The sequence below is a fragment of the Myodes glareolus genome, chromosome X, assembly GCF_982192425.1.
Source record: "Myodes glareolus chromosome X, mMyoGla1.1, whole genome shotgun sequence".
NCBI classification, from domain to species: domain Eukaryota; kingdom Metazoa; phylum Chordata; class Mammalia; order Rodentia; family Cricetidae; genus Myodes; species Myodes glareolus.
In genome coordinates this window covers 52,688,720-52,714,422 of record NC_142053.1, presented here as the reverse complement: position 1 = coordinate 52,714,422, position 25,703 = coordinate 52,688,720, and the positions used below count along the sequence as shown (strand labels likewise).

At 39.7% G+C, this 25,703-nt stretch overlaps 1 protein-coding gene across 15 annotated transcripts in view; it reads left to right on the top strand.

Moving 5' to 3' along the window:
- The window catches only part of Gprasp3 (G protein-coupled receptor associated sorting protein family member 3), a 54,882-nt gene that overhangs the window by 6,517 nt on the left and 22,662 nt on the right, over positions 1-25,703 (top strand). For 10 of the 15 annotated variants that reach the window (XM_087903021.1, XM_087903025.1, XM_087903028.1 and 7 more), the window contains 3 exons: positions 300-379; positions 8,728-8,759; positions 17,402-17,553. The gene's annotated coding sequence lies outside the window, so the exon portion shown is untranslated. The remainder of the gene's footprint in view (positions 1-299; positions 380-8,727; positions 8,760-17,401; positions 17,554-25,703) is intronic. The other 5 variants (XM_087903022.1, XM_087903033.1, XM_087903027.1 and 2 more) reach the window with 3 other exon arrangements.

Genomic DNA, 25,703 nt, shown 5'->3' with positions numbered 1-25,703 from the left:
AAATTCTTAGAGACAGTCATTTAAGAAACACAAAATTTAGCAAAACATACGAAAGTTAATATGTACGCATCCAGTGAATCTTGTTGTAGATGGGCATGCTGGGAAAAGGGTATGTTTATATAAATGATTAACCTAAAACGTTAAGAAAAAGTTTAGTGATAAAGTGATTTAGAAAAGCTGTAAATGAATGAGACTTCAGAACCAAGATTACTAAGTCTGTATTGGGCCGTTGATGGTACAATAATTGAAATTTCTCGTGTAATTATGACACTCAAACAATCATGACATTTCCTTTTTAGGTGGCAGCAAAGTTCTGCAGCTAGACAGTGGTGGCGGTCGCTTATGTCACTGACTTGTACACTTTACATTGATTACGATGGTAAGTTTATGTTCGGGGGATTTCGCCATGACACAAAAGCCACAGACCGCAGCAAGCCTTCATCCTGGAGTATTTCACAAGTCAAGAGTAAACTCGGTTTGGAGAGAGATTCCAGATTGTGGGAAATAGAAGATATTTTGTTATTGTTAGACAGAAAAAAGTATTTATTTTCTTTATTCAGAAGATGCTATATATTTTCAAAGAGATAAAATTGCAACTCGTGTTAATAAAAATGGGAGCATGGTGCACAAATTTTACCAAGACGGTGGATAGCTGCTAAGATCAAAAAGAGTCAAAGGGGATAGATATAAATAGTACATATCAAACTTTATATGCACAGGGAATCAGATGATAGGCTAATAGTATAGAATTATACTATAATAGTATAGAAAAGGTGATCATCATCTTACATGCAATACTTTGGAACATTTAATGTTATCCATATTATTGGACATTATATAAATTACTGCTAAAAAAAATTGTCTCATGATCCAGCTCCTCAGGGATCCTTTTTTTTTAGACCAAGCACTCTTAGAGAGCAAGCCCCAAGGCTTCAGACTGGAAGCTTTGACCACTAATCCAGCTAGCCCTCCAACTGTCTTCAAAGTAAGGAGGTTCAGGTTCTTCTGGTAACGAGCTCAGCTCCAGAGACAGGATATTATTCTGTTCCCCATGCTACAGATGCTCTGTTGTCTTGCTGGTCTGATGGGAAGTTGTATAATGAGTCTTTTGCTTGGACACACAGGTATTTGCTTTAATGGAGAGGGAAAGGAAAGACATATACCTGGCAATTGGAATAGGTCGAACAAAAGCAGGAGGTTAAGGTGGTTGAGCTGGTGTCCAAGGTGTTAACTTGATAACCTTTTTTTTTAAATATGTCCAGGATGAAAGTATTGATTGGATGGAATAATCCCTCCGTCAATCAAAGGTGTGTTTGTCAGGTCGGGAGCTCAAGAAGCTGGTACTAGTCATCCTGTAGGATGGATTCCTGGGGAGAAACAGCAGTTGCTATTGAAATATGTAGGAGCTGAGAAATGGTATCTCTCGGGTGGTAGTGATTCAGAGTAGATGATAGTGCTTGAGATGCCACAGACTCTCTCATTCCTTCCTGTCTCCTGAATGCCATCTCATTCCCTCTCTAGGCTCCTACCCCCATGCTGTATCTGTATCTCCCCCTCCCCATTTCCCTCTCCCAGCTCCCTCCCTCTCTCCTCCCCACTGCTTGCCTGTGTGTGTGTGTGTGTGTGTGTGTGTGTGTGTGTGTGTGTGTGTGTTGGGGGGTTGGTGACCTTACAGGTAGAATTGACTTTAGGAACCCCAGAGGGGAAACTGCAGTAACTGTGCTTATTATACTACCACTCTGCTTCTAATGATGTGACCTCTGCTCTTATTCTGTACTTTCTGTCTGACTTCCTTAATGGCAGTATCCTGCCACTGGAGATGTCCCAGGGCAGCTGAAAAACGTCATGGAGAAGAAAAGAACGAACACGATAATTGCCTTTTCCTCCAGGGTTCCAACAGGCCAGGGATAGACTAGAGAAATTGCCATGCAGCAATATCTAGGCATGAAGATAGGAGACATAGAGTGAAAGGGAGAAAATCTAGGTACTTTTTGCTTTTTCATAGCATTTCTCTTTGAGATTCGCTAATCTTAACCTCTAAAAGACTAAGTCCTACTCTTGGTCCCAGACAGCAGCTCCTTCCTATTTGGAAGTACATACTGCTGACTTTTATGAGACTCCTTTTTTTTGCTGTCCTGCATCTGAGATACTTGTTTTTTGGGGTGCTATAGGAATCACGTCATGGCTGGACAGTAGTGGCACATGCCTTTAATCCCAGCACTTGAGAGGCAGAGGCAGGCGGATCTCTGTGAGTTCGAGGCCAGCCGGGTCTAGAAGAGCTAGTTCCAGGACAGGCTCCAAAGCTACAGGGAAACCTTGACTCAAAAACCACCTGACTTTTCTGAGTAGTCCCCCATATCCTCTGAGTACCAAGTAAATGAAAACAGTTCCTCAGTAGTTCGCATGACAATAAATGTGTGCATGCTTTAAAAAAAAAAAAGTAGTTTTTTTTCCAGTTCTCTGAAAACACCATGTACATGGCCTACCATTTAATTACAATACCATGCTCAGCAAAGCTAGTAAAGGTTCCAGAGTTTAAGGACTGAGTATCACAAGATTATCTCCAATGTAAGATGACAATCACACATGGGGGAATCTTCGGGCTACTAACCTTTCTCTCTGCCTCAGCTACTAATCCCTGCTTTCTATCAGGAATTCGTTACAAATACTTAAAAGAAGCCATGGGAACCCTTTCATGTTACTAGTTTATAATAAAATTTTCTAAAGTCTGAGTGACAAGGTAGATGAGGTGGTACTCCGGACAGTGTCTAGAAGGGTACAAGATCGGGAGGTGCTGTCCCCAAGGAATTGCAGTGCCCTAACGTTTGAGTGTGTAAATGCATTCACCAATCAGGAAATTTTCCCCTTTCTGTTAATTAAAATCATTCACAAAGTTCAGTTATATAGACTATTAATTAAATAACTGACTACTGGTGATTAACTTAATCTCCAATTCCCATTGTGTGCCTGAAAGTTAGGAGATGTGGCTCTCTAAGCATGTCCTGTATGGGTTCTTTATTTTTGTTTTTGTTTGCTGGGGACAAGCCCTATCTTAATGCTACCTAGAAAGCTTAGTCACCGTCATCTCATCAGCATGCAAGTTTGAATACTTGAGAGGTTCCAAGAATCTTTTACTCTGAGAATCTCATGTATTATGGAGCAAGGAACTAAGGCCAAATGTTAAGACATGCCCATATTGTATTTGTTCCTGAGGAAACTCTAAGACTTTCTGAGTTCTGTGCTACGAGCTGAGAATGAAAATCCCTGCCTCCTCTCTTATTTTTGGCAGTAATAGTTGTTCATATTTATAGGGTACACTGTGGTAACTCAATACATGTATATAATGTGTTATGATGAAATCAGCATAGTTAACATTCCCATCTCCTGAAGCATCTGATGTTATTCTCTGCCTTACTTTCAACAGAATTCTTGCAATATTAGTATTGGTTCAGTGTTGAGGTTTTCGTCTCAAGAGCTATTTTCTCCTGTGTTCCTTTTAGAGAAGATTGCAAGCATAGTGTGGCATAGTAAAGACTATCTGATCTCCATCCCTGATTATCGACATAGAGCCTTGAAATTTCCTGACATATAACTGTAATAAGGTGTCGTTGTTGTGCTGTAGGATGTGAACAATCACAGAAGGAAATATCCTATTAGTAGAAGTTTGTAATTTGGGGCTAGCTCAAGGTCCAAGGAGGAAAGTGGGACTAAGTACTGAGTTCAATAACAGTGGCACTTAATAATGCTAATATAAATGAATCCCTCCCAAAATACTTCAGAGTGTTAGGGAATTTGTTTACTTTCTATATAATTATGCAAATTTAAGCTGATATTGTAGAATCTGTGTAGAAAGCAAGGTATAGATGGTGGCACACACTTGTAAACCCAGGGCTGAGAGGCTGAAAACAGGAGGCCAACACAGAAGGAACCCCAAGGCTTTCTCTCCAGTCAGTTTAGCCAACTGCTCAGTCACACGTTTAGTAAGATATCATGTCTCCAGAAATAAGGTGGAGAGCAGTAGAAGAAGAATCTCTGTGTTGGCCTCTTGCCAAACATGCTTGCACATGGTACATGTATACATGCTTACCATAACCCCCACATATGCACATGAAAAGTAAATTAAACATTCTTATTTTCAAGGTTAAGTAGAGGGCCCTGGTTCATAAACATACTAAGAAAGGGAGATATATCCTGTCTCCATATGGAATGGGCAGAAAAGCTGTGGTTAAGACCCTTCCACACCTTACCTTATGTGAATTATTCCAATGAATTATGAAATCCCATGTTGGAACCATTACATTTATAACTAGTCAGTAGGAAGTATGGATGACTGATAATCAAGACCGGTGTCGATCTCACTCACTGACGGTGATCATCTTGGGGACAGTGCTCCTCAATATCTGGAGTCTGACTCCAGCTCGGTCATTGATTTTGAAGACTTGATGTAAAGCCAACATCTGATCCTACACAGCTTAGATTGTTACAGTGGAGGAAATGCCTGCCTGTGTAGTATACGTAACAATACGGTACGGGACTTTGTGTCATTCACTTATAATTTAGGTAGTTTCTAAAGTTGCCAATTTTACATTTTATCAGCACCCATTCAGCCTAGAAATCTTGTCAGTATTGTATTAGTGTTGGTGGAACTTAAATTTTTAACCTGGCAGGTTATGTCTAGGTTCCATAGCTACAGCCAAGCAAATATTTAACCCATTCATGACTGTCACATTTTTTATTACAGCTACATAGCAGATGTGTTGATGCACATACGTGCATGTGCTAATAGAGAAAGATAAGTCATGATTTGATTACCCCTTGGGTATTTGGAGCAGACAGGATAAGCTCTCAAATTTTTTCCAGTTATGAATACTTTTAAACTTTCTTACCTCTAGTTCTCTCTTTTACTTATTAGGCACTGTTACAATTTGGAAATAGAAAGACTGAGCTTTAAGAAATGCCAGTGAACCTTGAAAACCTTGATAGAAAATCAGTTGATATTTTATAGATTAGATCTGACTGAAGGTTGTTCTTTTGAAATTGATGCAGGATCAAGGACTGTAATAGCATTTCATCTGTGCTGTGAGAAAATTTATTTCTTTCCTTCATAACTGGAAAGATGACAAATCTCCTTTGATGATAACATATTAGGGCAGGTAATATCTGAACTGGTCCTGATGTTACATAAAATAGCCTATAATCTTTCTCGAAAAGGGTGAGAGAAGACTATGAATGATGAGATTTTTGTTCTAAGGGGAGGGATCTGATGGAGACATCCCATTTAGGGCCTCTCACTCTCTGCATAATGTCAGGCTGTGGTCTCTGTATCTGTTCCCAGCTGCTGCAGGAGGACGTTTTTTTCTGATGATGGCTGAGCAAGGCACTGGTTTATAAGTATAGCAGAATATCATTATGAGTCATTTTATCACTATATTTTTTCTTGTTTTAGACTCATATTATTTGGTTTTGTTCTATGTCCCTATCTATTCTCTGGTACTTGATCATCCAAGTAGTGTGAGATAAAGGTTCTATCTTGTGGAGTAGGCTTTAGGTCAAATCACTTATTGGTTGCTTACTCCCACAGACTTTGTGACACCATTGCCCTAGCATGTCTTGCAAACAGGATCACATTGTAGATTAAAGTGTTTGTGACTGGCTTGATGTTTGTGTTTCTCTTTTGATAGTATATAGAGTAGCATACTTAACCAAAGACCAACTTGACATCTTCTGTAACATGAGGGGGCCTGGCTTGTTTGTGGGGTTTTTTGGCCTGTCCAGCCCCCCAGCTATTTAGTTCCAAAGTAAAATAATCACACATAGATCTTCCATTCTGTAACATGAGGGGCTGTTTGTTTGTTTGGATTTTTGTTCTGTCCGGCCCCTTTTTCTAACCCATTTTTTTGATCTATGTTAGCCATGTGGCTCAGTACCTTTTTCAGTAGGGCAGCTCACATCCTGCTGCTTTAGTGATCTGGGCAGGAGTGTGGGAATCAGCTTCCTCCTCCCCAGAATTCTCCTGCTCTCCTTGTATCATTTTCATTTTCTGTCTGTTTTTTTCACCTATATCTCCTGCCTGGCCAATCAGCGTTTATTTAAAACATGATTGACAGAATACAGACAATTCTCCTGCACCACTTCCCCCTCTTTTTTAAAAAAACAAAGGAAAATATCCATAGTCCATTTTTTGGGAATGTGGGCATAGTATTTTAGGCTATTTCCAGCTGGTTGGGGGCGCTGATAATCTTATGGGGACCTAAAGAAAATTTAGAGTTATGATCAAGTCCTGACTGAAGTATCCTGTGAGTCTTGATCATCTCAGGCAGCAGTCTTGAACCTGTTTTGGATGAAGAACTCAGACATCTGGGCCATCTGTTCCTACTGGAGATTGCTCAGGTGGTCTCCCTTGGTCAAAGATGATTTTTCTTAACTCTGAATAAATCCAGAGCCTCTCATTTTCTGTGGAAACAAAAGCAAAATCTCTTCTCCAAAGTAACATACCTTTTTGACTTCAATTTTGAAGCCAAGGTATTTTCAAAATACCTATCTTGAATTAATTCTGTAGCATTTATAAGCAAATATTTTTTAGCAGCTGTTGCTCCTTCCTCAGCATTTAAACAATTTAAAGAGAGCATAATAGCATACAGTATCAAGATTCTCTGTGTATTTTTCATCTTTATGTGGCTTTATTTTAACCTCTATTTCTTTTATTTTTACTTTTAACTTTTGGCTTTTTGAGACAGGTTCTCTGTATATCTTTATCCTGGAACTCCCTCTTTAGACCAGGCTATATTTGAATTCCCAGAGATCCGTCTGTCTCTGCCTCCCAGGCTACTCCTTCTTTCTTTTTTTTTTTTTACTCTGAGAACTTTAACCTTTAGCCTGTATATATTTTTAACACAATGTAAACCATTTAGAGGTTTTCTTACTCTTTGAATCTCTCTTTATTGTATATCTCTCTTTTTCTGACCACATGGGTCTTTAATTTGCTAAGGAATATGGAGAAAACAACAGTCAAAAGCTCTTAAGGCGTTTCAAGGTCCTTGCCAGGAAGCAAGCTGCAACAGTGTTTCCATAGTCTGGACTGCCTGCTTGAAAGAGTCAGAGTTTTCCCTGGCAGGATGGCCCAGATAGCTGGCATTTTAAAACAGGGCAGTTTTTTTCCTGCTACGGCTGAAAACTGAAATGCTTTACTCTAGTCTTTCCCAAGCTTTCTCGGGCTTTTTGTGGATGCAGTTATCCACGTAGGTGCCATTCTGTAACATGAGGGGGCCTGCTTGTTGGGGGTTTTCTGTCCTGCCCTGCCCCTCCCCCAACTGTTTAGTCCCAGAGAAAAATTACACAAAGAAATCTCTATAAGTTATAATGCTGATTGGCCCTTTAGGTCAGGCTACTTATTAGCTAACTCTTACATCTTGATTAACCCATTTTTCTGATCTATTTTAGCCATGTGGCTCTGTACCTTTTTTAGTTGGGCAGCTCACATCCTGCTGCTTTGGTGGTCTGGGCAGGAGTAGGAGGAATCAACTTCCTCCTCCTCAGAATTCAGAAAAGTATTTCATTCTGTATATATGCTATTTTCCTTATCTGTTTATCCATTGATAGACAGTTACTTTGATTTTTTGTAGTAACTCTTGCAAATAATACTGCCAAATAAATAATTAACTTATAAACTTAGATAAATAGCAGTAGTAGGGTTGTTGGGTTACATGGCGTTTTCTTAAGGCACTCTTTTCATATACTAACCTTCACTGTCTTTTGTCATTTTGATAGTAGCCATTCTGACTGGAATCATGATGTGCTAGTTGATTTTTGTCAACTTAACACAAACCTTGACATATTTGGGGAGAGGAACCTCAATTGAGAAAATACCCTCATTAGATTGCCTGTAGGCAAGCTTGTGGGCCATTTTCTTGGTTAGTGACTGATATAGTCTTTAGTATGTTTTAAGTTGATTTTGTTTTGTATATGGCAAGAAATGAGATACTAGTTTCATTTTTTTCTGCAGGTTGATACCCAATTTCCCCAACACCCAAATTGAAAAGATTATTATTTCTGTTTTTAAAGAAATTTTAATTAAATTTTTTATTGTGGGAGGCTTGTGTTTGTATTTTTGAGGGAGGTTTACATGGAGGTCAAAGGACAACTTTCAGGAGTTGGTTTTTCTTTCCATCATGTGGCTCCTGGGGATTGTCTGTTGCAGAATATTTGTGTACACTGTAAAGATGTGTCTCTTCCTAAGGCAGCTTCTGATTGGTTTAATAAAGAGCTGAATGGCCAACAGGTAGGCAGGAAAGGTATAAGCAGGTCCCCTGGACAGAGAGTGAACTATGGGAAGGAGAAAGGCAGATTTTCTAGTGAGATGCCAGGGAGACAGTGAAGAGGTTGGACATCCAGTACAGAGTAGAGGTAATTAAGCCACATGGCAGGACGGAGATTAATAAAAGCTGGGTAATTTAAGTTGTAAGAGCTAGTGGGACAAGCCTAAAGTAAGACCAAGCTTTCATAATTAATAATAAGTCTCCATGCCATTATTTGCTGGCTGATGGTCCACAGAAAATCTGACAAAAATGCTGGCTACAATTGGCAGGTTTGGCAATAGTGCCTTTGCCTGCTGAGCTGTCTTGCCAGCCCCTGTGTTCTTTCCCTGTTGTGTATTCTTAGCACCTTTGTAAAAAATTCAGTTGGCTATAGATGCACAAATTTCATGCTAGGCTTTTTAATCCTTTCCAGGTGTTTGTTCTGATGCCAGTATCATACAATTGGTAAGTGGAGGTTTATAGTCTGTTTTAGCTTGGGTATTAGCTTTGTTCTTTTTATGCTATTTGGCTGCAGCTAGCAAGTTCTTTTGTTGTTTTATTATAAATTTATTTTCATATATTTTAATTAAAATAAAATTTTACCACTTTGTTCCTTCTCTTTGTTACCTTTAGTCCTTCACAAGTTCCCTCTCTTCAACTCCTTCCAAATACCCACACTCTCAAATTGATAGCCTCTTCTTCACTGATTATTATTGCTGTGTGTGTGTGTGTGTGTGTGTGTGTGTGTGTGTGTGTGTGTATGCATGCTTGCACATGTACAAATATATAAATACTTCTCTTTGGGTATGTTTTTATTTATTGTGTGTATATGATTGCAGGGCTGACCACTTTTTATTGGACAGCCCATTAGTTGGCTCATCCATGGGACAGATAAGTTCTTTCTCTCTCAGGAGTCATCATCACGCCTGTAGTTCCTTGCTCCACCATGTGGTCCTTGGAGATGTTCCCCCATCTGACTTAGCATATCTATTGATATTGCCATTTTAGAGATCTTGTTCATGCATGCATTTCTTTGAGAGACTTCCTGGTACTCTGGTTTTAAAAATCTTTACCTCTTCCATGATGTTTCCTGAATCATAGATGAAGGAACTGTGGTATGTGTGTGTGTGTGTGTGCGCACACACACACACACACACACACACACATATAGGGATGATGCTTCCCAGGATTCTTTATTTTTATTTTTTTATTAAAAATTTCCACCTCCTTCCCTCCTCCCACTTTCCTTCCCTCCTACCACCCCCTCCCCCTCCTTCTCCAGGCCAAAGAGCAGTAGTCAGGGGTCCCTACCCTATGGGAAGTCCAAGGTCCTCCCCACTGCCCCCCAGGTCCAGGAAGGTGAGCATACAAACAGACAAGGCTCCCACAAAGCCCATCCATGCAGTAGAATCAAAGCCCAGCACCATTGTCCTGGCTTCTCAGTCAGCCTCCACCGTCAGCCACATTCAGAGACTCAGGTTTGATCACATACTCCGTCAGTCCCATTCCAACTGGCCTTGGTGAGCTCCCATTAAATCTGTCCCACCATCTCAGTGGGTGAACGCACCCCTCGCAGTCCTGACTTCCTTGCTCATGTTCTCCCTTCTTCTGCTCCTCATTAGGACCTTGGGAGCTCAGTCCAGTGCTCCAATGTGGGTCTCCGTCTCTATCTCCATCCATCGCCAGATGAAGGTTCTATGGTAATATGCAAGATATTAATCAGTGTGGCTATAGGACAAGGCTAGTTCAGGCACCCTTTCCTCTGCTGCTCAGAAAGCAAGCTGGGGACATCTTGTTGGACACCTGGGAACCCCTCTAGAGTCAAGTCTCTTGCCAACCCTAAAATGACTCCCTTAATTAAGATCTATACTTCTCTGCTCCCACATCCACCCCTCCGTCATCCCAACCATCCCATTCCCTCAAGCTCTCCCCACCCTCCCCTTCTCCCTTCTCTCCCCCATCTCTTCTTATCCCCACCTCACCCCCACCCCTGTGCTCCCAACCCCTGCTCGGCAATTTTGTCAACTTCCAATATCCAGGAGGATAACTATATGTTTTTCTTTAGGTTCACCTTCTTATTTACCTTCTCTTGGATCACAAATTATAGGCTCAATGTCCTTTATTTATGGCTAGAATCCACTTATGAGTGAGTACATACCATATTCCTCTTTTTGGGTCTGGGTTGCCTCACTCAATAAAGTGTTTTCTATTTCTATCCATTTGCATGCAAAGTTCAAGGTGTCATTGTTTTTTACCGCTGAGTAGAACTCTAAAGTATATATGTGCCACACCTTCTTTATACATTCTTCTATTGAGGGGCACCTAGGTTGTTTCCAGGTTCTGGCTATTACAAGTAGTGCCGCTATGAACATAGTTGAACAAATACTTTTGTAGTGTGATAGGGCATCTCTAGGGTATATTCCCAAGGGTGAAATTTCTGGGTCCTGAGGTAGGTTGACTCCCAGTTTCCTGAGAAACTGCCACACTGATTTCTAAAGTGGTTGCACAAGTTTGCATCCTATCCAGCATAGACTATCATTGGTGTTTTTGATTTTAGCCATTCTGACAGGTATAAGATGGTATCTCAGAGTTGTTTTGATTTGCATTTCCCTGATTGCTAAGGAGGTTGAGCATGACTTTAAGTGTCTTTTGGCTACTTGAAATTCTTCTGTAGAGAATTCTCTGTTCAGTTCAGTGCCCCATTTTTTAATTGGGTTAATTAGCATTTTAAAGTCTAGTTTCTTGAATTCTTTATATATTTTGGAGATCAGACCTTTGTCTGATGTGGGATTGGTGAAGATCTCCCAGTCAATAGGTTGCCTTTTTGTCTTACTGACAGTGTCCTTTGCTTTACAGAAGCTTCTCAGTTTCAGGATGTCCCATTTATTAATTGTTGCTCCTATTGCCTGTGCTACTGGGGTTCTACGTAGGAAGAAGTCTCCTGTGCCCATGTGTTGTAGACTACTTCCCACTTTCTCTTCTATCGGATTCAATGTGGTCAGATTAATATTGAGGTCTTTAATTCATTTGGACTTGAGTTTTGTGCATGGTGATAGAAATGGATCTACTTTCATTCTTCTACAGGTTGACATCCAGTTATGCCAGCACCATTTGTTAAAGATGCTTTCTTTCTTCCATTGCATAATTTTAGCTCCTTTGTTGAAAAATTGGTGTTCATAGGTTTGTGGATTAATATCTGGGTCTTCGATTCGATTCCATTGGTCAACATCCCTGTTTTTGTGCCAATACCAAGCTGTTTTCATTACTGTAGCTCTGTAATAGAGTTTGAAGTCAGGGATGGCAATGCCTCCAGAAGTACTTTTATGGTATAAGATTGTTTTGGCTATCCTGGGTTTCTGTTTTTCCATATAAAGTTGATTATTGTTCTCTCAAGGTCTGTGAAGAATTTTATTGGGATTTTGATGGGGATTGCATTGAATCTATAGATTGCTTTTGGTAGAATTGCCATTTTTACTATATTGATCCTCCCAATCCAAGAGCGAGGGAGATCCTTCCATTTTCTTGTATCCTCTTCAGTTTTTTTCTTCAAAGACTTAAAGTTCTTGTCAAAGAGATCTTTCACTTCCTTTGTTAGAGTTACCCCAAGACACTTCATACTATTTGTGGCTATCGTGAAAGGTGATGTTTCTCAGATTTTCCTCTCTTCTTCTTTGTTCTTTGTGTATAGGAGGGCAACTGATTTTTTGGAGTTGATCTTGTATCCTGCCACATTACTAAAGGTGTTTATCAGCTGTAGGAGTTCTTTGGTAGAGTTTTTGGGGTCGCTTATGTACACTATCATGTCATCTTCAAATAATGAAAGTTTGACTTCTTCCTTTCCAATTCGACTCCCCTTGATCTCCTTATGCTGTCTTACTGCTATTGCTAGAACTTCAAGCACTATATTGAAGAGGTATGGAGAGAGTGGACAGCCTTGTCTTGTTCCTGATTTTAGTGGAATGGCTTTGAGTTTCTTTTTATTTAATTTAATGTTAGTTGTTGGCTTGCTGTATATTGCTTTTATTATACTTAGGAATGAACCTTGTATCCGTAATCTCTCCAAGACCTTTATCATAGAGGGGTGTTGAATTTTGTCAAATGCTTTTTCAGCATCTAATGAAATGATCATATGGTTTTTTTCCTTCAGTTTATTTATATGATGGATTACATTGATAGATTTTTGTATGTTGAACCAGCCCTGCCTCTCTGGGATGAAGCCTACTTGATCATAATGGTTAATTTTTTGGATGTGTTCTTGGATTCAGTTTACCAGTATTTTATTGAGAATTTTTGCATCGATGTTTATGAGTGAGATTGGCCTGTAATTCTCTTTCTTGGTTAAGTCTTTGTGTGGTTTTGGTATAAGGGTGACTGTAGCTTCATAAAAGGAGTTTGGCAATGACTCTTCTGTTTCTATATTGTGGAATACATTAAGGAGTATAGGTATTAGCTCCTCTTGGAAGTTCTGGTAGAATTCTGCATTGAAACCATCTGGTCCAGGGCTTTTTTTGGTAATCAGGTTACTGATGACAGCTTCTAATTCCTCGTGACTTACAGGTCTGTTTAAACTGTTCACCTGGTCTTGATTTAATTTTGGTATATGGTACTTATCTAAAAAAGTGTCCATTTCTTTCACATTTTCCAATTTTGTGGCATACAGGCTTTTGTAGTAAGATCTAATGATTCTCTGAATTTCCGCTATGTCTGTTGTTATGTCCCCCTTTTCATTTCTGATCTTGTTAATTTGTGCATTCTCTCTCTGCTGTTTGATTAGTTTGGCTACGGGTTTGTCAATCTTGTTAATTTTCTCCAAGAACCAGCTTTTTGTTTCATTGATTCTTTGGATTGTTTTCTGTGTTTCTATTTTGTTGATTTCAGCTCTCAGTTTGATTATTTCCAGTCTTCTACTCCTGCTAGGTGAATTTGCTTCTTTTTTTTTTCCAGAGCTTTCAGGTGTGCTGTTAAGTCTCTAATGTGAGCTTTCTCCGTTTTCTTTAATTGGGTACTTAGTGCTGTGAACTTTCCTCTTAGCACTGCTTTTATAGTGTCCCATAGGTTTGGGTATGATGTGTCTTTGTTTTCATTGAATTCAAGGAAGACATTAATTTCTTCCATTATTTCTTCCTTGACCCAGGAGTGGTTCAGTAGTTGACTGTTCAGTTTCCATGAGTTTGTAGGCTTTCTGGGGTTAGAATTGTTATTGAATTCTAGCTTTATTCCATGGTGATCCAATAGTACACAGGTGGTTACTACAATTTCTTTGTATCTATGGATGTTTACTTTGTTACCAATTATGTGATCAATTTTTGAGAAGGTTCCATGCGATGCTGAGAAGAATGTATATTCTTTTCTGTTTGGGTGGAATGTTCTGTAGATGTCTGTTAGGTCCATTTGGTTCATTGCATCTGATAGCTCTCTTATTTCTCTGTTAAGTTTCTGTCTGGTTGACCTATCCATTGGTGAGAGTGGAGTGTTGAAATCTACTATTAGAGTGTGTGGTTTGATGTATGCTTTGAGTTCTAGTAATGTTTCTTTTACATAAGTGGGTGCTTTTATATTAGGGGCATAGATATTCAGGATAGAGACTTCCTCCTGATGAACTGTTCCTGTTATGAGTATAAAGTGTCCATCTCCATCTCTTCTGATTGATTTTAGTTTAAAATCAATTTTGTTAGATATTAATATAGCCACACCTGCTTGTTTCTTTGGTCCATTTGATTGGAAAACCTTTTCCCAACCCTTTCCTCTGAGGTAGTGTCTGTCTTTCAGTTTGAGGTGTGTTTCTTGTAAACAGCAGAATGTTGGATCCTGATTTCGTATCCATTCTCTTAACCCGTGCCTTTTTATAGGTGAATTGAGTCCATTGATATTAAGTGATATTAATGACCAGTGGTTGTTAACTCTGGTTATTTTTTCTAGTGGTAGAGTTTGTGTGTTTCCCTTCTTTGAGTTGTGCTGGTGGAGGGTTGTCAGATGCTTGTGTTACGGATGTTGTTGGTTTCCTTGATTTATGATTTTCGCTCTAGTGTTTTCTGTAAGGCTGGGTTTGTGGCTTCGTATTGTTTAAATCTGTTTTTGTCCTGGAATATCTTGTTTTCTCCATCGATGGTGAATGCAAGCTTTGCTGGATATAGTAGTCTGGGCTTGCATCCATGGTCTCTTAGTGTCTGCAGCACATCTATTCAAGACCTTCTGGCTTTCATGGTTTCCATTGAGAAGTCAGGTGTAATTCTGATAGGTTTCCCTTTATATGTTACTTGACCTTTTTCCCTTGCAGCTCTTAATATTTGTTCTTTATTCTGTATGTTTTGTGTTTTGATTATTATATGGTGAGGGGATACTTTTTTTGATTCAGTCTACTTGGTGTTCTGTGTGCTTCTTGTACCTTCATAGGAATATCCTTCTTTAGGTTGGGAGTTTTCTTCTATATTTTTATTGAATATATTTTCTGGAACATTGAGTTGTAACTCTTCTCCTTCTTCTACCCCTATTATTCTTAGGTTTGGTCTTTTCACGGTGTCCCAGATTTCCTGAATGTTTTGTGTTAAGAATTTGTTGGATTTGTTTTGTTCTTTAGTCAGTGAGTTTATTTTCTCTACAGAATCTTCAGTGTCTAAGATTCTTTCTTCTATCTCTTGTATTCTGTTGGTAATACTTGTCTCTGCAGTTCCTACTCGTTTACCCAGATTTTCCATATCCAGCCTTCCCTCGGTTTGTGTTTTCTTCATTACCTCCATTTGATTTTTCATGTCTTGAACTGTTCCCCTTACCTGTTTGATTGCTTTTTCTTGGGTATCATTGAGAAATTTATCCATTTCCTCTACCTTTTTGTTTGTCATCTCTATTTCTTTATGGCAGTTTTTAACATCCTGTTTAAGGTCCTCTAATATTTTCATAATGTTCCATTTAAAGTTGATTTCTTCTATTTCTTCTGGAGTAGGGTGTTCAATTCTTCTTGTTTAGTGATCCCTGGTTTCTGGTGATGTCATGTTGCCTTTCCGGCTGTTGGAGGAATTCTTGCATTGGCGCCTGCCCATCTCTTCCTTCAAATGCAGCCAGGAGAGTTTTGGTGTCTTGGTCCAGTCTGCTGTGACTGACTCTCTTGGTGGATCTTCTCAGTGCGGGAGCAGAAACTGTTCCTGTCTGGATGGAACTCCTCAGCACAAACACAGGGTCTCCTGGTAGTCCAAGGACATTGCAGACAAAAGGACGAATGTGGGGGAGGGCAGGGTCAAGTGGAACACAGAAGCCCCTGCAGCAGAAGCTGAAGGTGAGAGCACTCCCTTTCGGGGACCTTCCAGCCTGCCTGGCCTGCAGACACTCACCCCTTTGGGTGGATAGCCTTAATGCAGGAGCAGGAACTGTTCCTGGGCCAAGGACCTTGCAGACAATAGGGCAGGCTTGGGGAAGGCAGGGTCACCCCTGCAGCAGGAGTTGGGTTAGGGGGGATTGCTCTCTTCCTGTACAGTCTGCCCTGGGATAGCACACACTCACCCGTCTGGATGAAACTCCTCAGTACTGAAACAGGGTTACCTCTCCCCAGGATTCTTGATCTCTGCATGTGTCCAGTTGTGGCTTTCTGTGATGGTGTCCATTTGCTGACAAGAGATGCTCCTTTGATGAGGGATGGTAGCTACACTTACTTAGCTTCTGCAGTTACTCCATGCTATATACTCATTCATGAAGATTTGGAGCTAGAAATTTCAGATGAGAGAGAATATGTAACATTTGCATTTCTGGGTCTGAGTTACTTCACTCAAAAAATCTTTTATTTCTATCCATTTTAAGTCTATTTACCCACAAATTTAATTTTTCTTTATAGCTGCATAGTGTTCCATTGTATGCACATCTTCATTATCCATTAATCTACTGGAGTATATTTAGGTTGTTTCTATTTTCTAGTTATTGTGATTAGGGTGGCAGTGAGCATGGCTGAACAATTATCTGTGGTGTGGGATTTTGACTCCTTTGGACATAGCCGAGGAATGATATAGCTGGGTTGTGGTAGATTTATTTTTAGTTTTTTGAGAATTCCCCATATTGGTTTCCAGACTAGCTGCAACAATATGAATTCCCACCAACAATGAGTGAGGGCCCCCCTTTTCTCACAAGCATGCCAACGTTTGTTGTCATTTGTTTTCCTTATCTTAACCATTCTGACTGGGTAAAATTAAACACCAGAGTTGTTTTAATTTGCACTTCCCTGATTCTTAAGCATGATGAACAGTTTTGAGGTATTTCTTAGCCATTATTTTATTTCTTCTATTGGAACCTCTCTGTTTAGATTCCTAGTCCATTTTTAATCAAGTCATTTATTTCCTTGACTTTTTTGAGTTCTTTGTATACTCTAGATATTAATTCTTAGTCAGATGTATAGCTGGAAAAAATCTCATATTCTGTGTGTTTCTTCTTTACTCTATTGATCATTTCCATTCAGAAACGTTTTAGCCTTAGGACTTTTCCACTTCTCAGTTGTTGGCCTTAAATCCTTGGCAAATGGAGTTCTATTCAGAAAGTCCTTTCCTAACACTTAAGTTTTGTGGAATACTGCCTGAATTTTCTTCCAGCACTCTTAGCATTTCAGGTTTCAGATTGTGGTCTTTCATTCACTTGGAGGTAATTTTTGTTCAGGGTGGTAGATATGAGTCTAATTTCATTTTTTCTACCTGTGGACATTCAGTTTTTCCTGCACCATTTCTTGAAGATGATATATTTTCTTTAGTATACCTTTTATTGCCTCTTTGTCAAATATCAGGTATAGTGCTCATATTTGAGTCTTCTGTTTTCTTTCATTACTTTATAAGTCTTTTTTTGCCCATATCATATTGCATTTATTACTACAGCTCTTTAATAGATCTTGAAGTCTGGAATGGCAATCTCTCCAATACTGTTCCCTTTTGTTCAGTATTGTTTTGGCTATCCAGGGTCTTTGGGGTTCAATGTAGCCTTAACAATAAAAACTGAGAGACAGAAATTGGAGTTAAACTTGAAAACTAGAAAAGCAAAGCAGCCAAGCCACTAGAGAAGTCTTAACCTCTACCAAGGCTGGGCAACCATGAACTAAACTGACTAAACCTCTTTCTCCTCCTATTTTATATTCCCTCTAGAGCTGGGATTAAAGATGTGTGACTCCCCAGTACTGGAATTAAAGATGTGAGCTACCACCACCTGGATTTGTTTCTGCGTTGATCTTGTGTAGCCCAGGGTAGCCTGGAACTCACAGAGATCCATCTACCTCTCCCAAATCCTAGGACTAAAGGTGGGTGTCGCCATTACCTGACCTCTAATGGTTTTAGCTTTGCCTCTGATCTTCAGGCAAGATTTATTTATTAAAATATAAATAATATACCACCATAGTTCAATATAAATTTTAACATATTTTTATTTTACTATTTCTATGAAAAATGAGATGGGGATTATTACTGGGATTGCATTGAGTTTCAAATGCCTTTCATTAGAATGGTCATTCTCACATTCTTCCCTCTCCCTGTTCTACCATCTTGCTAGTTTTCTTTCTTTTCTCAGGCTCATTTCCAATTTCACATCATATGTATAAAATGACTTTATTCAGCACTTGGGATAGCTTGACTCTATTACAGCCCTAACTCCTGCTGGCTGTTTTATGTAGGGAGCAAGCCTGTACTTTGACCTAGGCTCCAGTTTGCTATTTGAGGTTATTGAATACACCCTGTACTTCGGCCCAGCTGTGGTACCACCATTTGATAATAGGGACTGTGTCCAGATTCAAGTCCCAGCTCAAGTCCCAGCTCCCCATTGCCATTTGATGTTTGGTAGTCCCAATTTGAAGTATGATGTGCCTCCACCCCATGTCATCTTATGAGGTCACAGGGACAGTCAAGAATCTGACTCCAGAACTAGTCTCTACCCAGTAATTCCTTATTTATCTAATACCCAAGGGTCAGTGTAGCAACCTATGGCTGGTCCTTTGCCATCTATGCCTCCTTCTTCCATATCCTATTATATTTAAAGAATACAAGCTATCCTAGTTTACAATCTCTAGGACTCAGCCTCCCAAGAGATAAGATGGCTTTACATTATGTGAGTGCAAATCTTTCTTTCTTTCTTTCCAGTATACCTTTAAATAAAACTCTCATATATTCCTCCTATGTGTTTTTGTTTCTACGTTACTAAGTGTGTTCCCTTCCTTTATCCTCTCAAGCAGCAATCTAATGCTAGTCACTAACCCAACTATGATTTTTTTCTTCTTTCCCTGAGTTTTCTCTACTCATATCTGCAATAATGAACATACTACCACATGCTGTTAGTGTTCCTTTATTTTCCAAATTAAGACTTAATAAAGAACTGGTTTGTAATCAACTGATTCTCATTGTTCATTGTGCATTTACTACTGGTCAGTGAATATAGTTACAAACAGTACTCAAGCCACAGTGGAGTCTAAGGATACAACCTGGTTCCCTGAGTAGCAGTCTAAAAGAGGAAAACATGACCTCAACACTACTACATTCTAGTCTCTCGTGTACACTTCAGACACTTTCGCTAAAAATAAAAAGTGACCTGAATTAAGCAACAATAACAAGATGCTCTAATGCTAACCAATGCTCTAATCCCAGGTGGGCAGGGTCCAGTGTAAAAACTCAAGACAACTGGTTTCCTCCAAAAATAACTAATCCTATAGTAATGACTTCAGTGAGAATAATTAAACAAAATTACAGAGACACAGTTTAAAAGGCCATAATAAATATTTTCAAACAACTCAAAGAGGAAACTAAGTATATTCCAAGAGAACATAAACAATTAGTTGGATGAGAAGAGGAAATCAATTAAGATGTAGATATAAAATTCAATAAAGAGAAATGCTGTGAAAAATTAAACTGGATTGATATTGGAAAGGAAAAATATAGTAGGCCAAATGTGAGGATCTGGAGGAGGTGGAGCTGAGAAACAGGTGGTGCTGATAGATATGATATAAATACACTGTATTCATGTATGAAATTATTAAATAAAAAATGAAATTTAAGTAATGAATAGAATGGGTCATAAGAAGGATAGAAATGTGGGGGTGAAGACACAATAGTGGGATTGGAATTAGACTCAGTCAAAGTCCATGGTATATGAATAGAACACTCAAGATCTTTAGGACACCATGAAAAGTCAAAATTTATTAATTATAAGCATAGAAGAAGGCATTTCATGTCAAATAAATATTCTCAATAAAATCATAGAAGATAATCCCCCAAATCTAGAGAAAGATGCACATCCAGATATAAAAGGCTCATTGGACACCAACTAGATAGGACCAGAAAGAAAATCCCCTTGTCAGATCTAAATCCCTATGCCATAGCTAAAATAGACAGAACGCAGCAAGTGTACTGAAAGCTGCAAAAGAGAAGACCCAAATCACATATGAACATGGGCCATAGGAATAAATGCTGACTTTTCTGTGGGAACTTTATAAAAGTAAGAAGGTCTTGAAAGAATATATTTTAATTTCTGAAAAATCAGAATTGCCAATCTAATCTTGTATGCCTGGCAAAACTATATACTGTAATTGAGGGAGAAATAAAACGTTCTGCGAATATACAGCCTAAAGGATTTTATAAACACCATGCTAGCCCTTTAGAGGATACTCAAAAGAATATTTCAGAATTACAAGGAAAAAACACACCTAAAAGGCTACTGAGAAGCTAGTAAACAGATTAAGATAATGGTTAGACAAAAGATGTCTGAACTGAGATGACTCAGCAGTGAAGAGCATGTACTGCTCTTGCAAAGGACTGGGGTTCAGTTCCAGCACCCATATCATGTGGCTCACAACTGCCTCTATCTCCTGACTCGGGATCCTATGTGCCTTTCAACATTTGAGGATACTGTACTCGATATGCACAAGATCACATAGAGATACACATATATACATACTAAAATTATTTTTTAAAAAAGACTGAAACACCCACAACTACAAAATTAACAAAATGACAGGAATCAATATACACCTTTCAATAATAACAATATTAATAGTCCAATTCTCTCCATCAAAAGACACAAGCTAGCAAATTGTATTACAAAACAAGATCTCTCTTTTTTTCTGTCCTGTTCCTCTGGCTCTTAATAGTTTTCTACTTCCTCTTCTGAGATGTTGCCTGAGCCTCCTGTGTAGAGCTTATATTGCAGATTAGCAACTGAGGCCAACCACCCGATGATCATTTGTTCTCAGCACAAATGTGCCAAGATTTAATTGTGGATTTAGTAGTTCCACCGGCAGTTAAAAACGTTTCTGTAAGGAGGGTGAAAGCTACACTTGTGTGTGGGCAAAAGGATAAGGATTTAGAATGTAGTTAGAAATTATACTGGCTTAGCAATTATCCTAAAGAAAGGAGTGTTTGTCAGTTGATTAAAACCTTTGGTGTTTTCTTACTTTTAAGCAAGTGTAATCACTCTTCCTTCCTGTTCCTATAAAATGTGGACATAGTTTGGTCCAGCTTTATGCAGTACTGCTGTTTTTAAGATGTGTTTATTTCTTTCAAGAGACCATGAGCTCTTTTTTTAATTGATTTTTATTGAGCTATATATATTTTTTCTGCTCCTCCCTTTCCTCTCCCCTCCCCTCATACTCTCTCCCATGGTCCCCATGCTCCCAATATACTTAAGAGATCTTCTCTTTTTCTACTTCCCATTTGATTATATCTATGTATGTCTCTCTTAGGGTCCTCATTGTTGTCTAGGTTCTCTGGGATTGTGAATTATAAGCTAGTGTTTTTTTTGCTTTATGTCTAAAAGTCACTCATGAGTGAATACATATGATATTTGTCTTTCTGGATCTCGGTTACCTCACTCAATATGATGTTTTCTAGCTCCATCCATTTGCTTGCAAATTTCAAGATGTCATTATGTTTTTCTGCTGTGTAGTACTCCATTGTGTAAATGTACCACATTTTCCTTATCCATTCTTTGGTTGAGGGGCATTTAGGTTGTTTCCAGGTTCTGGCTATGACAAGCAATGCTGCTATGAACATAGTTGAGCACATGTCCTTGTGGTACAATTGAGCATCCTTTGTATATATACCCAAAAGTGGTTTACTGATTCTTGAGGAAGGTTGTTTCCCAATTTTCTGAGAAATCGTCACACTGATACCCAAAGAGGCTGTACCAGCTTGCATTCCCACCAGCAATGCAAGAGTGTTCCCTTTACCCCACAACCTCTCCAGCATAAGTTGTCATCAGTGTTTTTGATCTTGGTCATTCTTACAGGTATAAGATGGAATCTCAGAGTTCTTTTGATTTGCATTTCTCTGATAGCTAAGGATGTTGAGAATTTCCTTAAGTGTTTTTTAAGCCATTTTAGATTCCTCTGTTGAGAGTTCTCTGTTTAGGTCTATACCCCATTTATTATTGTATTATTTGTTCTTTTGTATATTCTGGAGATCCGTCCTCTATCCTATGTGGGGTTGGTGAAGATCTTTTTTTATTCTGTAGGCTGCCGTTGTGTCTTATTGACGGTATCCTTTGCTTTACAGAAGCCTCTCAAATTTCAGGAGGTCCCATTGTAGGGTAAAAGGGACAACTGGAGCAGGAAACTAACCAATCACTGAGCACCCTGACTCTGAACCCAGAGTCAGAGAAAGAAACACACCCTGTATTTGAGACCTGAACAAGGGAGAGAAACATCTTTATCCTTGAACCCAGGACTAAAGACACGTGCCCTGGCTCTGAAACTCGTGTCAAAGAAACACACTGTTCCTAAAATTAGATCCAGTGAAGGAAATATGCCCTGGTTATAAGATTAGAGTGAAAAGGCTAAAAAGAACTAGTGAAAGAAACACAGTGTGGCCATGAAGTCAGAGCTATCTCTGCCTCTGACCAGCTAAACTGACCAATCCCCCTTTATCCTGGGAAAACTCTGTCCCTAAGAAGCCCTATATAAACCTCTCTACCCCTTCAGTTAAGAGCTGCCATTAATTCCTCCCGGCAGAGACAGCCACTCTCGTGGACTCCTCCTTCCCAAATAAATCTCTTTCTCAAAAGAGTCGTGGGTGAAGACCTTCATTCGCTGACACACAGAAGAAGAACCTGGCTGGGACATCCCTTAGGGGACCAAGCTGAAAAACCTTGCTGAGATGCTCCCTAGGGGGCCTCAAGCAAGAAGGCAGAGCAGAACAGAAGAACCTTGCTAGGACGGCTCCTTAAGCAGGGCCAGCAGAGGAAAAGTAACTTTTCACCAGAGCCTGAGGAAGAGATTGCTACATTTTTGCAGGGGGCTTCCCCTAGCAGAGTGTTAGCAGAAGAAACATCTTGGGCCAGAGAAGAAGCAGATAGCTCTGCTAGGACGCTCCCGTAAGGGAATAGAGCAGAGCTCAGCTGGGGCAGCTCTCCAAAGTGATCTGATAAGGTACATTGGGGTATTCCATTCTTTGGTATTTGTTGAGGTTTGTTTTGTTATTGAGTATGTGGTCAATTTTTGAGAAGGTTCCTTGAGGTGCAGAGAAGAAGGTATATTCTTTTATGTTTGGATGGAAGGTTCTATAGATTTCTGCTAAGTCCATTTGAACCATAACATCTGTTAGTTCCCTTATTTCTCTGTTAATTTTCTGACTGATAAACCTGTCCAATGGTGAGAGTGGGGTGTTGAAGTCTCCCAGTTAGTGTGTGGGGTTTAATGTATGATTTAAGCTTTAGACGGGTTTCTTTTACATATGAGGGTGCCTTTGTATTTAGGGCATAGATGTTCAGTATTGAGATTTCCTCTTGATGCATTTTTCCTGTGTTTAATATGAAATATCCTTCTTTGTCTCTTTTGATTGATTTAAGTTTGAAGTCTATTTTGTTAGATATTAGAATAGCTACACCAACTTGTTTCTTAGGTCCATTTGATTAGAAAAAATTTCCCCTACCCTTTATTCTGAGGTGATGTTTGTCTTTGAGGCTGAGGTGTGTTTCTTGTATGCGACAGAAAGATGGATTCTGTTTTCATATCCAATCTGTTAGTCTGTGTCTTTTTATAGGTGAGTTGAGTCCATTTCTACTAATGACCAGTAATCACTGGTTCCTGTTATTTTAGTTTTCATTGCTGGTGATGTTATTTTGTGTGTTTTTCTTTTCTTTGGGATTTCCTGCTGTGAGATCATCTATTGCCTGTGTTTTTGTGATTGTAGCTAACTTCCTTTGGTTGGAGTTTACCTCCTAGTACTTTGTATAAGACTGGGTGTGTGGCTAGGTGTTGGTTAAATCTGGTTCTGTCATGGAATATCTTGTTTTGTCTGTCTATGGTGATTGAAAGTTTTGCTGGGTATAATAGTCTGGACTGGCAACCATTGTCTCTTAATGTCTGCATAATGCTTGACCAGGACCTTTTGGCTTTCATTGTTTCCATGGAGAAGTCAGGTGTAATTCTGATAGGCCTGCTTTTATATGTTACTTGGCCTTTTTCCTTTGCAACTCCTAATGTTCTTCCTTTATTTTGTATGCTTAGTGTTTTGATTATTATGTGGCAAGGGGACTTTTTTGATGCAGTCTATTTAGTTTTCTATAAGCTTCTTGTATCTTCATGTGTATATCTTTCTTTAGGTTGGGAAAGTTTTCTTCTGTGATTTTGTTGAGTATATTTTCTGTGCTTTTGAGTTGGCCTTCTCCTTCTTCTATCCCTAATGTTCTTAGGTTTTGTCTTTTTATGGATATTTTGTTAAGCTTTTGTTAGATTTAATGTTTTCTTTAACTGATGAGTCTATTTCCTCTATTGTATCTTCAGCACTTGAGATTCTCTCTTCCATCTCTTATATTCTGTTGCTTATGCTTGCACTTGTGGCTCCTTGTAGTATGAGGAGCAGCAGGCTGCGTCCCGGCAGCCCAGCTATCTTTTTTTTTCCTATTCTTTTTTTTTCCTCAAAGTTTATTAAAATACAAAAGTCTCCATTTCCGCCCCTCCTCCCAACCCCCTCCCACTCCCCCAACTCCCTCCCCTCCTCCCTCTCCATCCCCAAGAGCAGTCAGGGTCTCCCTCCCTGTGGGTAGTTCAGGTTCCTCCCCCTCCCTCCAGGTCCAGGAAGGTGAGCATCCAAACAGACTGGATCCCAGAAATCCAGTATATGCAGAGGAAACAAGTCCCAGTGTTATTGTCAATGGCTTTTCAGAAAGACTCCGGGCCAGCCACATTCAGAGAATCCAGCCTCATTCAGAGAATCTGGCTGGATCATGTGCTCACTCAGTCCCAGTCAACTGGCCTTGGTGAACTCTCATTAGATCAGTCCCCTTGTGTCAGTGGGTGATCGCACCCCTCGCGGTCCTGATTTCCTTTTTCATGTTCTTCCTCCTTCTGCTCCTCATTTGGACCTTGGGGGGCTCAGTCCGGTGCTCCATTGTGGGTCTCCGTCTGCATCGCCATCCATCCTCGAATGAAGGTTCCCTCTGATCTTGCCTTCCTTGCTCACGTTCTCTTTCCTTCTGCTTCTTGTTTGGACCTAGGGAATTAAGTCCAGTGTTCCAATGTGAGTCTCCATCTCCATTTCCATCCATCGCCAGATGAAGGATCTATGGTGATAAGCAAAATATTCATCAGTATGGTTATGGGCCAAGGCCAGTTCAGGCACCCTCTCCTCTGTCCAGAGAACAATCTGGGGATCTCTCCTTGGACCTGGGATCCCATTTATAATCAAGTCTCTAGTAAACCCTAAACTGACTCCCATAGTTGAGATATATTCTTCCCTGATCCCATATCTATCCTTCCTCCCTCCCCCCCTCCCAGTCCCCCAAGCATTCCCCATTCCTCCCCTGCTCCCTTCTCTCTAACCCTCTCCCCTTCCAACAACCCTCCTACCCCCCCCCCATGCACCCGAGGTTACCTGGGACTCTTGTCTATTTCCAATCTCCAGGAAGAAAACTACCTGAATTTTCTTCAGGTACACCCTCCTATCCAGCTTCTCTAGTATCACGAATAATAGGCTCAAAGACCTTTAATTATGGCTAGAATCCATTTATGAGTGAATACATACCATATTCCTCTTTTTGGGTCTGGCTTACCTGACTCAGTAAAGCGTTTTCTTTTCTTTTTTTTTATTTTTTTAATTTTTTTTTTATTTTTTTATTTAATTTTTACTGGGAATCCCTCCAGAATCAAGTCTCTTGCAAACCCTAAAATGGCTCCCTTAGCTGTGATGTAAACCTCCCTGCTCCCCCAACCATCCTTCCTCCCTCCCCCCTCCTATTTCCCCAAGCCTTCCCCAATCCTCCCCCCTCCCCTCTCCCTGACCATCTTCCCTTACTTCCATCCCCCCACCCCCATGCACCCGAGTTTGCCTGGCAATCTTGCCTAGTTCCACTATCCAGGAGGATAACTATATGATTTTCCTCAGGTTCACCTTCTTATTTAGCTTCTCTAGGATCACAAATTATAGACTCAAAGACCTTTAACTATGGCTAGAATCCACTTATGAGTGAGTA